This window comes from Musca autumnalis, unplaced genomic scaffold, assembly GCF_047663935.1.
Source record: "Musca autumnalis isolate F117 unplaced genomic scaffold, ASM4766393v1 scaffold_5, whole genome shotgun sequence".
In the NCBI taxonomy this organism is placed as follows: domain Eukaryota; kingdom Metazoa; phylum Arthropoda; class Insecta; order Diptera; family Muscidae; genus Musca; species Musca autumnalis.
Genome location: NW_027412088.1, coordinates 142,100,186 through 142,112,852, shown reverse-complemented (window position 1 = coordinate 142,112,852; position 12,667 = coordinate 142,100,186).

Genomic DNA, 12,667 nt, shown 5'->3' with positions numbered 1-12,667 from the left:
ATGACTTTTCCTACACAAAAGTTCACCGGAGATGACTTTTCCTATACAAAAGTTCACCGGAGATGACTTTTCCTATACAAAAGTTAACCGGAGATGACTTTTCCTATACAAAAGTTCACCGGAGATGACTTTTCCTATACAAAAGTTCACCGGAGATGACTTTTCCTATACAAAAGTTCACTGAAGATGACTTTTCCTATACAAAAGTTTACCGGAGATGATTTTCCTATACAAAAGTTCACCGGAGATGACAAAAGTTCACCAGATATACAAAAGTTCACCAGATATGACTTTTCCTATACAAAAGTTCACCGGAGATGACTTTTCCTATACAAAAGTTCACCGCAGATGACTTTTTCTATACCAAAGTTCACCGGAGATGACTTTTCCTTTAAAAAGTTCACCGGAGATGATTTTTCCTATACAAAAGTTCACCGGAGCTGACTTTTCCTACAAAAATTTCACCGGAGATGACTTTTCCTATACAAAAGTTCACCGGAGATGGCTTTTCCTATACAAAAGTTCACCGGATATGACTTTTCCTATACAAAAGTTCACCGGACATGACTTTTCCTTTCCAAAGGTCACCGGAGCTGACTTTTCCTACAAAAATTTCACCGGAGATGACTTTTCCTATACAAAAGTTCACCGGAGATGGCTTTTCCTATACAAAAGTTCACCGGAGATGACTATTCCTATACAAAAGTTCACCGGAGATGACTTTTCCTATACAAAAATTCACCGGAGTTTAATTTTCCTATACAAAAGTTCAACGGAGATGACTTTTCCTATACAAAAGTTCACCGGGGATGACTTTTCCTATACAAAAGTTCACCGGAGATTACTTTTGCTATACAAAAGTTCACCGGAGATGACTTTTCCTGTACAAAAGTTCACCGGAGATGACTTTTCCTACACAAAAGTTCACCGGAGATGACTTTTCCTATACAAAAGTTCACCGGATATGACTTTTCCTGTACAAAAGTTCACCGGAGATGACTTTTCCTATACAAAAGTTCACCGGATATGACATTTCCTATACAAAAGTTCACCGGAGATGGCTTTTCCTATACAAAAGTTCACCGGAGATGACTTTTCCTATACAAAAGTTCACCGGAGATGACTTTTCCTATACAAAAGTTCACTGAAGATGACTTTTCCTATACAAAAGTTCACCGGAGATGATTTTCCTATACAAAAGTTCACCGGAGATGACAAAAGTTCACCAGATATACAAAAGTTCACCAGATATGACTTTTCCTATACAAAAGTTCACCGGAGATGACTTTTCCTATACAAAAGTTCACCGGAGATGACTTTTTCTATACCAAAGTTCACCGGAGATGACTTTTCCTATACAAAAATTCACCGGAGATGACTTTCCTATACAAAAGCTCACCGGAGATGACTTTTCCTTTAAAAAGTTCACCGGAGATGATTTTTCCTATACAAAAGTTCACCGGAGCTGACTTTTCCTACAAAAATTGCACCGGAGATGACTTTTCCCATACAAAAGTTCACCGGAGATGGCTTTTCCTATACAAAAGTTCACCGGATATGACTTTTCCTATACAAAAGTTCACCTATACAAAAGTTCACCGGAGCTGACTTTTCCTACAAAAATTTCACCGGAGATGACTTTTCCTATACAAAAGTTCACCGGAGATGGCTTTTCCTATACAAAAGTTCACCGGATATGACTTTTCCTATACAAAAGTTCACCGGACATGACTTTTCCTTTCCAAAGGTCACCGGATATGACTTTTACTATACAAAAGTTCACCGGAGATGACTTTTGCTATACAAAAGTTCACCGGAGATGACTATTCCTATACAAAAGTTCACCGGAGATGACTTTTCCTATACAAAAGTTCACCGGAGATGACTTTTCCTATACAAAAGTTCACTGAAGATGACTTTTCCTATACAAAAGTTCACCGGAGATGATTTTCCTATACACAAGTTCACCGGAGATTACTTTTCCTATACAAATTTCACCGGAGATGACTTTTCCTATAAAAAAGTTCCCCGGAGATGGCTTTTCCAATACAAAAGTTCACCCGAGATGACTTTTCCTATACAAAAGTTCACCGGAGATGACTTTTTCTATACAAAAGTTCACCGGAGATGACTTTCCTATACAAAAGTTCACCGGAGATGACTTTTCCTTTAAAAAGTTCACCGGAGATGATTTTTCCTATACAAAAGTTCACCGGAGCTGACATTTCCTACAAAAATTTCACCGGAGATGATTTTTCCTATACAAAAGTTCACCGGAGATGACTTTCCTATACAAAAGTTCACCGGAGATGACTTTTCCTCTTCAAAAGTTCACCGGAGATGACTTTTCCTATACAAAAGTTCACCGGAGATGACTTTTCCTATACAAAAGTTCACCGGAGATGACTTTTCCTACACAAAAGTTCACCGGACATGACTTTTCCTATACAAAAGTTCACCGGGGATGACTTTTCCTATACAAAAGTTCACCGGAGATGACTTTTCCTATACAAAAGTTCACCGGAGATGACTTTTCCTACACAAAAGTTCACCGGAGATGACTTTTCCTATACAAAAGTTCACCGGAGATGACTTTTCCTATACAAAAGTTCACCGGAGATGACTTTTCCTATACAAAAGTTCACCGGAGATGACTTTTCCTACACAAAAGCTCACCGGAGATGACTTTTCCTATACAAAAGTTCACCGGAAATGACTTTTCCCACACAAAAGTTCACCGGAGATGACTTTTCCTATACAAAAGTTCACCGGAGATGACTTTTCCTATACAAAAGTTCACCGGAGATGACTTTTCCTACACAAAAGTTCACCGGAGATGACTTTTCCTATACAAAAGTTCACCGGAGATGACTTTTCCTATACAAAAGTTAACCGGAGATGACTTTTCCTATACAAAAGTTCACCGGAGATGACTTTTCCTATACAAAAGTTCACCGGAGATGACTTTTCCTATACAAAAGTTCACTGAAGATGACTTTTCCTATACAAAAGTTCACCGGAGATGATTTTCCTATACAAAAGTTCACCGGAGATGACAAAAGTTCACCAGATATACAAAAGTTCACCAGATATGACTTTTCCTATACAAAAGTTCACCGGAGATGACTTTTCCTATACAAAAGTTCACCGCAGATGACTTTTTCTATACCAAAGTTCACCGGAGATGACTTTTCCTATACAAAAATTCACCGGAGATGACTTTCCTATACAAAAGTTCACCGGAGATGACTTTTCCTACACAAAAGCTCACCGGAGATGACTTTTCCTATACAAAAGTTCACCGGAAATGTCTTTTCCTATACAAAAGTTCACTGAAGATGACTTTTCCTATACAAAAGTTCACCGGAGATGACAAAAGTTCACCAGATATACAAAAGTTCACCAGATATGACTTTTCCTATACAAAAATTCACCGGAGATGACTTTCCTATACAAAAGTTCACCGGAGATGACTTTTCCTACACAAAAGCTCACCGGAGATGACTTTTCCTATACAAAAGTTCACCGGAAATGACTTTTCCTATACAAAAGTTCACTGAAGATGACTTTTCCTATACAAAAGTTCACCGGAGATGACAAAAGTTCACCAGATATACAAAAGTTCACCAGATATGACTTTTCCTATACAAAAGTTCACCGGAGATGACTTTTCCTATACAAAAGTTCACCGCAGATGACTTTGTCTATACCAAAGTTCACCGGAGATGACTTTTCCTATACAAAAGTTCACCGGAGATGACTTTTCCTATACAAAACTTAACCGGAGATGACTTTTCCTATACAAAAGTTCACCGGAGATGACTTTTCCTATACAAAAGTTCACCGGAGATGACTTTTCCTATACAAAAGTTCACTGAAGATGACTTTTCCTATACAAAAGTTCACCGGAGATAATTTTCCTATACAAAAGTTCACCGGAGATGACAAAAGTTCACCAGATATACAAAAGTTCACCAGATATGACTTTTCCTATACAAAAGTTCACCGGAGATGACTTTTCCTACACAAAAGTTCACCGGAGATGACTTTTCCTATACAAAAGTTCACCGGCGATGACTTTTCCTATACAAAAGTTCACCGGAGATGACTTTTCCTATACAAAAGTTCACCGGAGATGACTTTTCCTACACAAAAGCTCACCGGAGATGACTTTTCCTATACAAAAGTTCACCGGAAATGACTTTTCCCACACAAAAGTTCACCGGAGATGACTTTTCCTATACAAAAGTTCACCGGAGATGACTTTTCCTATACAAAAGTTCACCGGAGATGACTTTTCCTACACAAAAGTTCACCGGAGATGACTTTTCCTATACAAAAGTTCACCGGAGATGACTTTTCCTATACAAAAGTTAACCGGAGATGACTTTTCCTATACAAAAGTTCACCGGAGATGACTTTTCCTATACAAAAGTTCACCGGAGATGACTTTTCCTATACAAAAGTTCACTGAAGATGACTTTTCCTATACAAAAGTTTACCGGAGATGATTTTCCTATACAAAAGTTCACCGGAGATGACAAAAGTTCACCAGATATACAAAAGTTCACCAGATATGACTTTTCCTATACAAAAGTTCACCGGAGATGACTTTTCCTATACAAAAGTTCACCGCAGATGACTTTTTCTATACCAAAGTTCACCGGAGATGACTTTTCCTTTAAAAAGTTCACCGGAGATGATTTTTCCTATACAAAACTTCACCGGAGCTGACTTTTCCTACAAAAATTTCACCGGAGATGACTTTTCCTATACAAAAGTTCACCGGAGATGGCTTTTCCTATACAAAAGTTCACCGGATATGACTTTTCCTATACAAAAGTTCACCGGACATGACTTTTCCTTTCCAAAGGTCACCGGAGCTGACTTTTCCTACAAAAATTTCACCGGAGATGACTTTTCCTATACAAAAGTTCACCGGAGATGGCTTTTCCTATACAAAAGTTCACCGGAGATGACTATTCCTATACAAAAGTTCACCGGAGATGACTTTTCCTATACAAAAATTCACCGGAGTTTAATTTTCCTATACAAAAGTTCAACGGAGATGACTTTTCCTATACAAAAGTTCACCGGGGATGACTTTTCCTATACAAAAGTTCACCGGAGATTACTTTTGCTAAACAAAAGTTCACCGGAGATGACTTTTCCTGTACAAAAGTTCACCGGAGATGACTTTTCCTACACAAAAGTTCACCGGAGATGACTTTTCCTATACAAAAGTTCACCGGATATGACTTTTCCTGTACAAAAGTTCACCGGAGATGACTTTTCCTATACAAAAGTTCACCGGATATGACATTTCCTATACAAAAGTTCACCGGAGATGGCTTTTCCTATACAAAAGTTCACCGGAGATGACTTTTCCTATACAAAAGTTCACCGGAGATGACTTTTCTTATACAAAAGTTCACTGAAGATGACTTTTCCTATACAAAAGTTCACCGGAGATGATTTTCCTATACAAAAGTTCACCGGAGATGACAAAAGTTCACCAGATATACAAAAGTTCACCAGATATGACTTTTCCTATACAAAAGTTCACCGGAGATGACTTTTCCTATACAAAAGTTCACCGGAGATGACTTTTTCTATACCAAAGTTCACCGGAGATGACTTTTCCTATACAAAAATTCACCGGAGATGACTTTCCTATACAAAAGCTCACCGGAGATGACTTTTCCTTTAAAAAGTTCACCGGAGATGATTTTTCCTATACAAAAGTTCACCGGAGCTGACTTTTCCTACAAAAATTTCACCGGAGATGACTTTTCCCATACAAAAGTTCACCGGAGATGGCTTTTCCTATACAAAAGTTCACCGGATATGACTTTTCCTATACAAAAGTTCACCTATACAAAAGTTCACCGGAGCTGACTTTTCCTACAAAAATTTCACCGGAGATGACTTTTCCTATACAAAAGTTCACCGGAGATGGCTTTTCCTATACAAAAGTTCACCGGATATGACTTTTCCTATACAAAAGTTCACCGGACATGACTTTTCCTTTCCAAAGGTCACCGGATATGACTTTTACTATACAAAAGTTCACCGGAGATGACTTTTGCTATACAAAAGTTCACCGGAGATGACTTTTGCTATACAAAAGTTCACCGGAAATGACTTTTCCCACACAAAAGTTCACCGGAGATGACTTTTCCTATACAAAAGTTCACCGGAGATGACTTTTCCTATACAAAAGTTCACCGGAGATGACTTTTCCTACACAAAAGTTCACCGGAGATGCATTTTCCTATACAAAAGTTCACCGGAGATGACTTTTCCTATACAAAAGTTAACCGGAGATGACTTTTCCTATACAAAAGTTCACCGGAGATGACTTTTCCTATACAAAAGTTCACCGGAGATGACTTTTCCTATACAAAAGTTCACTGAAGATGACTTTTCCTATACAAAAGTTTACCGGAGATGATTTTCCTATACAAAAGTTCACCGGAGATGACAAAAGTTCACCAGATATACAAAAGTTCACCAGATATGACTTTTCCTATACAAAAGTTCACCGGAGATGACTTTTCCTATACAAAAGTTCACCGCAGATGACTTTTTCTATACCAAAGTTCACCGGAGATGACTTTTCCTTTAAAAAGTTCACCGGAGATGATTTTTCCTATACAAAAGTTCACCGGAGCTGACTTTTCCTACAAAAATTTCACCGGAGATGACTTTTCCTATACAAAAGTTCACCGGAGATGGCTTTTCCTATACAAAAGTTCACCGGATATGACTTTTCCTATACAAAAGTTCACCGGACATGACTTTTCCTTTCCAAAGGTCACCGGAGCTGACTTTTCCTACAAAAATTTCACCGGAGATGACTTTTCCTATACAAAAGTTCACCGGAGATGGCTTTTCCTATACAAAAGTTCACCGGAGATGACTATTCCTATACAAAAGTTCACCGGAGATGACTTTTCCTATACAAAAATTCACCGGAGTTTAATTTTCCTATACAAAAGTTCAACGGAGATGACTTTTCCTATACAAAAGTTCACCGGGGATGACTTTTCCTATACAAAAGTTCACCGGGGATTACTTTTGCTATACAAAAGTTCACCGGAGATGACTTTTCCTGTACAAAAGTTCACCGGAGATGACTTTTCCTACACAAAAGTTCACCGGAGATGACTTTTCCTATACAAAAGTTCACCGGATATGACTTTTCCTGTACAAAAGTTCACCGGAGATGACTTTTCCTATACAAAAGTTCACCGGATATGACATTTCCTATACAAAAGTTCACCGGAGATGGCTTTTCCTATACAAAAGTTCACCGGAGATGACTTTTCCTATACAAAAGTTCACCGGAGATGACTTTTCCTATACAAAAGTTCACTGAAGATGACTTTTCCTATACAAAAGTTCACCGGAGATGATTTTCCTATACAAAAGTTCACCGGAGATGACAAAAGTTCACCAGATATACAAAAGTTCACCAGATATGACTTTTCCTATACAAAAGTTCACCGGAGATGACTTTTCCTATACAAAAGTTCACCGGAGATGACTTTTTCTATACCAAAGTTCACCGGAGATGACTTTTCCTATACAAAAGCTCACCGGAGATGACTTTTCCTTTAAAAAGTTCACCGGAGATGATTTTTCCTATACAAAAGTTCACCGGAGCTGACTTTTCCTACAAAAATTTCACCGGAGATGACTTTTCCCATACAAAAGTTCACCGGAGATGGCTTTTCCTATACAAAAGTTCACCGGATATGACTTTTCCTATACAAAAGTTCACCTATACAAAAGTTCACCGGAGCTGACTTTTCCTACAAAAATTTCACCGGAGATGACTTTTCCTATACAAAAGTTCACCGGAGATGGCTTTTCCTATACAAAAGTTCACCGGATATGACTTTTGCTATACAAAAGTTCACCGGAGATGACTATTCCTATACAAAAGTTCACCGGAGATGACTTTTCCTATACAAAAGTTCACCGGAGATGACTTTTCCTATACAAAAGTTCACTGAAGATGACTTTTCCTATACAAAAGTTCACCGGAGATGATTTTCCTATACACAAGTTCACCGGAGATTACTTTTCCTATACAAATTTCACCGGAGATGACTTTTCCTATAAAAAAGTTCCCCGGAGATGGCTTTTCCAATACAAAAGTTCACCCGAGATGACTTTTCCTATACAAAAGTTCACCGGAGATGACAAAAGTTCACCAGATATGACTTTTCCTATACAAAAATTCACCGGAGATGATTTTTCCTATACAAAAGTTCACCGGAGATGACTTTTTCTATACAAAAGTTCACCGGAGATGACTTTCCTATACAAAAGTTCACCGGAGATGACTTTTCCTTTAAAAAGTTCACCGGAGATGATTTTTCCTATACAAAAGTTCACCGGAGCTGACTTTTCCTACAAAAATTTCACCGGAGATGACTTTTCCTATACAAAAGTTCACCGGAGATGGCTTTTCCTATACAAAAGTTCACCGGATATGACTTTTCCTATACAAAAGTTCACCGGACATGACTTTTCCTTTCCAAAGGTCACCGGAGATGACTTTTCCTATACAAAAGTTCACCGCAGATGACTTTTTCTATACAAAAGTTCACCGGAGATGACTTTTCCTATAAAACAATTCAACGGAGATGACTTTCCTATACAAAAGCTCACCGGAGATGACTTTTCCTTTAAAAAGTTCACCGGCGTTGATTTTTCCTATACAAAAGTTCACCGGAGCTGACTTTTCCTATAAAAATTTCACCGGAGATGACTTTTCCTATACAAAAGTTCACCGGAGATGACTTTTCCTATACAAAAGTTCACCGGAGATGACTTTTCCTATACAAAAGTTCACCGGAGATGACTTTTCCTATACAAAAATTCACCGGAGTTGAATTTTCCTATACAAAAGTTAAACGGAGATGACTTTTCCTATACAAAAGTTCACCGGAGATGATTTTTCCTATACAAAAGTTCACCGGAGATTACTTTTGCTATACAAAAGTTCACCGGATATGACTTTTCCTGTACAAAAGTTCACCGAAAATGACTTTTCCTATACAAAAGTTCACCGGATATGACTTTTCCTACACAAAAGTTCACCGGAGATTACTTTTGCTATACAAAAGTTCACCGGATATGACTTTTCCTATACAAAAGTTCACCGGAGATGACTTTTCCTATACAAAAGTTCACCGGAAATGACTTTTCCTATACAAAAGTTCACCGGAGATGACTTTTCCTATACAAAAGTTCACTGAAGATGACTTTTTCTATACAAAAGTTCACCGGAGATGATTTTCCTATACAAAAGTTCACCGGAGATTACTTTTCCTATACAAATTTCACCGGAGATGACTTTTCCTATACAAATTTCACCGCAGATGACTTTTCCTATACAAAAGTTCCCCGGAGATGGCTTTTCCAATACAAAAGTTCACCGGAGATGGCTTTTCCTATACAAAAGTTCACCGAAGATGAATTTTCCTATACAAAAGTTCACCTTTTCCTATACAAAAGTTCACCGGAGGTTACTTTTCCTATATAAAAGTTCACCGGAGATGACTTTTCCTATACAAAAGTTCACCTTAGATGGCTTTTCCTATACAAAAATTCACCGGAGTTGAGTTTTCCTATACAAAGTTCACCGGTGATGACTTTTCCTATAGAAAAGTTCACGGAGATTACTTTTCCTATACAAAAGTTCACCGGAGATTACTTTTCCTATACAAATTTCACCGGAGATGACTTTTCCTATAAAAAAGTTCCATGGAGATGGCTTTTCCAATACAAAAGTTCACCCGAGATGACTTTTCCTATACAAAAGTTCACCGGAGATGACAAGAGTTCACCAGATATACAAAAGTTCACCAGATATGACTTTTCCTATACAAAAGTTCACCGGAGATGATTTTTCCTATACAAAAGTTCACCGAAAATGACTTTTCCTATACCAAAGTTCACCGGAGATGAATTTTCCTATACAAAAGTTCACCGGAGATGACTTTTCCTATACAAAATTTCACCGGAGATGACTTTTCCTATACAAAAGTTCACCGGAGATGACTTTTCCTATACAAAAGTTCAACGGAGATGACTTTTCCTACACAAAAGTTCACCGGACATGACTTTTGCTTTCCAAAGATCACCGGAGATGACTTTTCCTATATAAAAGTTCACCGGAGATGACTTTTCCTATACAAAAGTTCACCGGAGATGACCTTCAATATAGAAAAGTTCACCGGAGATGACATTTCCTATACAAAAGTTCACCGGAGATGACTTTTCCATACAAAAGTTCACCGGATATGACTTTTCCTATACAAAAGTTCACCGGAGATGACTTTTCCTATACAACAGTTCACCGGAGATGACTTTTTCTGTACAAAAGTTCACCGGAGATGACTTTTCCTATACAAAAGTTCACCGGAGATGACTTTTCCTATAGAAAATTTCGCCGGAGATTACTTTTCCTATACAAAATTCACCGAAGATGACTTTTCCTATACAAATTTCACCGGAGATGACTTTTCCTATACAAAAGTTCACCGGAGATGACTTTCCTATACAAAAGTTCACCGAAAATGACTTTTCCTATACCAAAGTTCACCGGAGATGACTTTTCCTATACAAAAGTTCACCGGAGATGACTTTTCCTATACAAAAGTTCACCAGAGATGACTTTTCCTTTTCAAAAGTTCACCGGAGATGACTTTTCCTTTCCAAAGGTCACCGGAGATGACTTTTCCTATACAAAAATTCACCGGAGATGACTTTTCCTATACAAAAGTTCACCGGAGATGACTTTTCCTATACAAAAGTTCACTGAAGATGACTTTTTCTAAACAAAAGTTCACCGGAGATGATTTTCCTATACAAAAGTTCACCGGAGATTACTTTTCCTATACAAATTTCACCGGAGATGACTTTTCCTATAAAAAAGTTCCCCGGAGATGGCTTTTCTAATACAAAAGTTCACCCGAGATGACTTTTCCTATACAAAAGTTCACCGGAGATGACAAAAGTTCGCCAAATAAACAAAAGTTCAACAGATATGACTTTTCCTATACAAAAGTTCAACGGAGATGACTTTTCCTATACAAAAGTTCACCGAAAATGACTTTTCCTATACCAAAGTTCACCGGAGATGACTTTTCCTATACAAAAGTTCACCGGAGATGACTTTTCCTATACAAAATTTCACCGGAGATGACTTTTCCTATACAAAAGTTCACCGGAGATGACTTTTCCTATACAAAAATTCACCGGAGATGATTTTCCTATACAAAAGTTCACCGGAGATGACTTTTCCTACACAAAAGTTCACCGTACATGACTTTTGCTTTCCAAAGATCACCGGAGATGACTTTTCCTATATAAAAGTTCACCGGAGATGACTTTTCCTATACAAAAGTTCACCGGAGATGACCTTCACCATACAAAAGTTCACCGGAGATGACTTTTCCTATACAAAAGTTCACCGGAGATGACTTTTCCTATACAAAAGTTCACCGGAGATGACTTTTCCTATACAAAAGTTCACCGGAGATGACTTTTCCTATACAAAAATTCACCGGAGTTGAATTTTCCTATACAAAGTTCACCGGAGATGTTTTTTCCTATAGAAAAGTTCACCGGAGATTACTTTTCCTATACAAAAGTTCACCGGAGATGACTTTTCCTATACAAATGTTCACCGGAGATGACTTTTCCTATACAAAAGTTCATCGGAGATGACTTTTCCTACACAAAAGTTCACCGGAGATGACTTTTCCTATACAACAGTTCACCGGAGATGACTTTTCCTATACAAAAGTTCACCGGAGATGACTTTTCCTACACAAAAGTTCACCGGAGATGACTTTTCCTACACAAAAGTTCCCCGGAGATGACTTTTCCTATACAAAAGTTCACCGGAGATGACTTTTCCTACACAAAAGTTCACCGGAGATGACTTTTCCTATACAAAAGTTCACCGGAGATGACTTTTCCTATACAAAAGTTCACCGGAGATGACTTTTCCTATACAAAAGTTCACTGGAGATGATTTTCCTATACAAAAGTTCACCGGAGATTACTTTTCCTATACAAAGTTCACCGGAGATGACTTTTCCTATACAAAAGTTCACCGGAGATGACTTTTCCTATACAAATTTCACCGGAGATGACTTTTCCTATACAAAAGTTCACCGGAGATGACTTTCCTATACAAAAGTTCACCGAAAATGACTTTTCCTATACAAAAGTTCACCGGAGATGACTTTTCCTATACAAAAGTTCACCGGAGATTACTTTTCCTATACAAAAGTTCGCCGGAGATTACTTTTCCTATACAAAAGTTCACCGGAGATGACTTTTCCTATACAAATTTCACCGGAGATGACTTTTCCTATACAAAAGTTCAGCGGAGATGACTTTCCTATACAAAAGTTCACCGAAAATGACTTTTCCTATACAAAAGTTCGCCGGAGATTACTTTTCCTATACAAAAGTTCGCCGGAGATTACTTTTCCTATACAAAAGTTCACCGGAGATGACTTTTCCTATACAAATTTCACCGGAGATGACTTTTCCTATACAAAAGTTCACCGGAGATGACTTTCCTATACAAAAGTTCACCGAAAATGACTTTTCCTATACAAAAGTTCACCGGAGA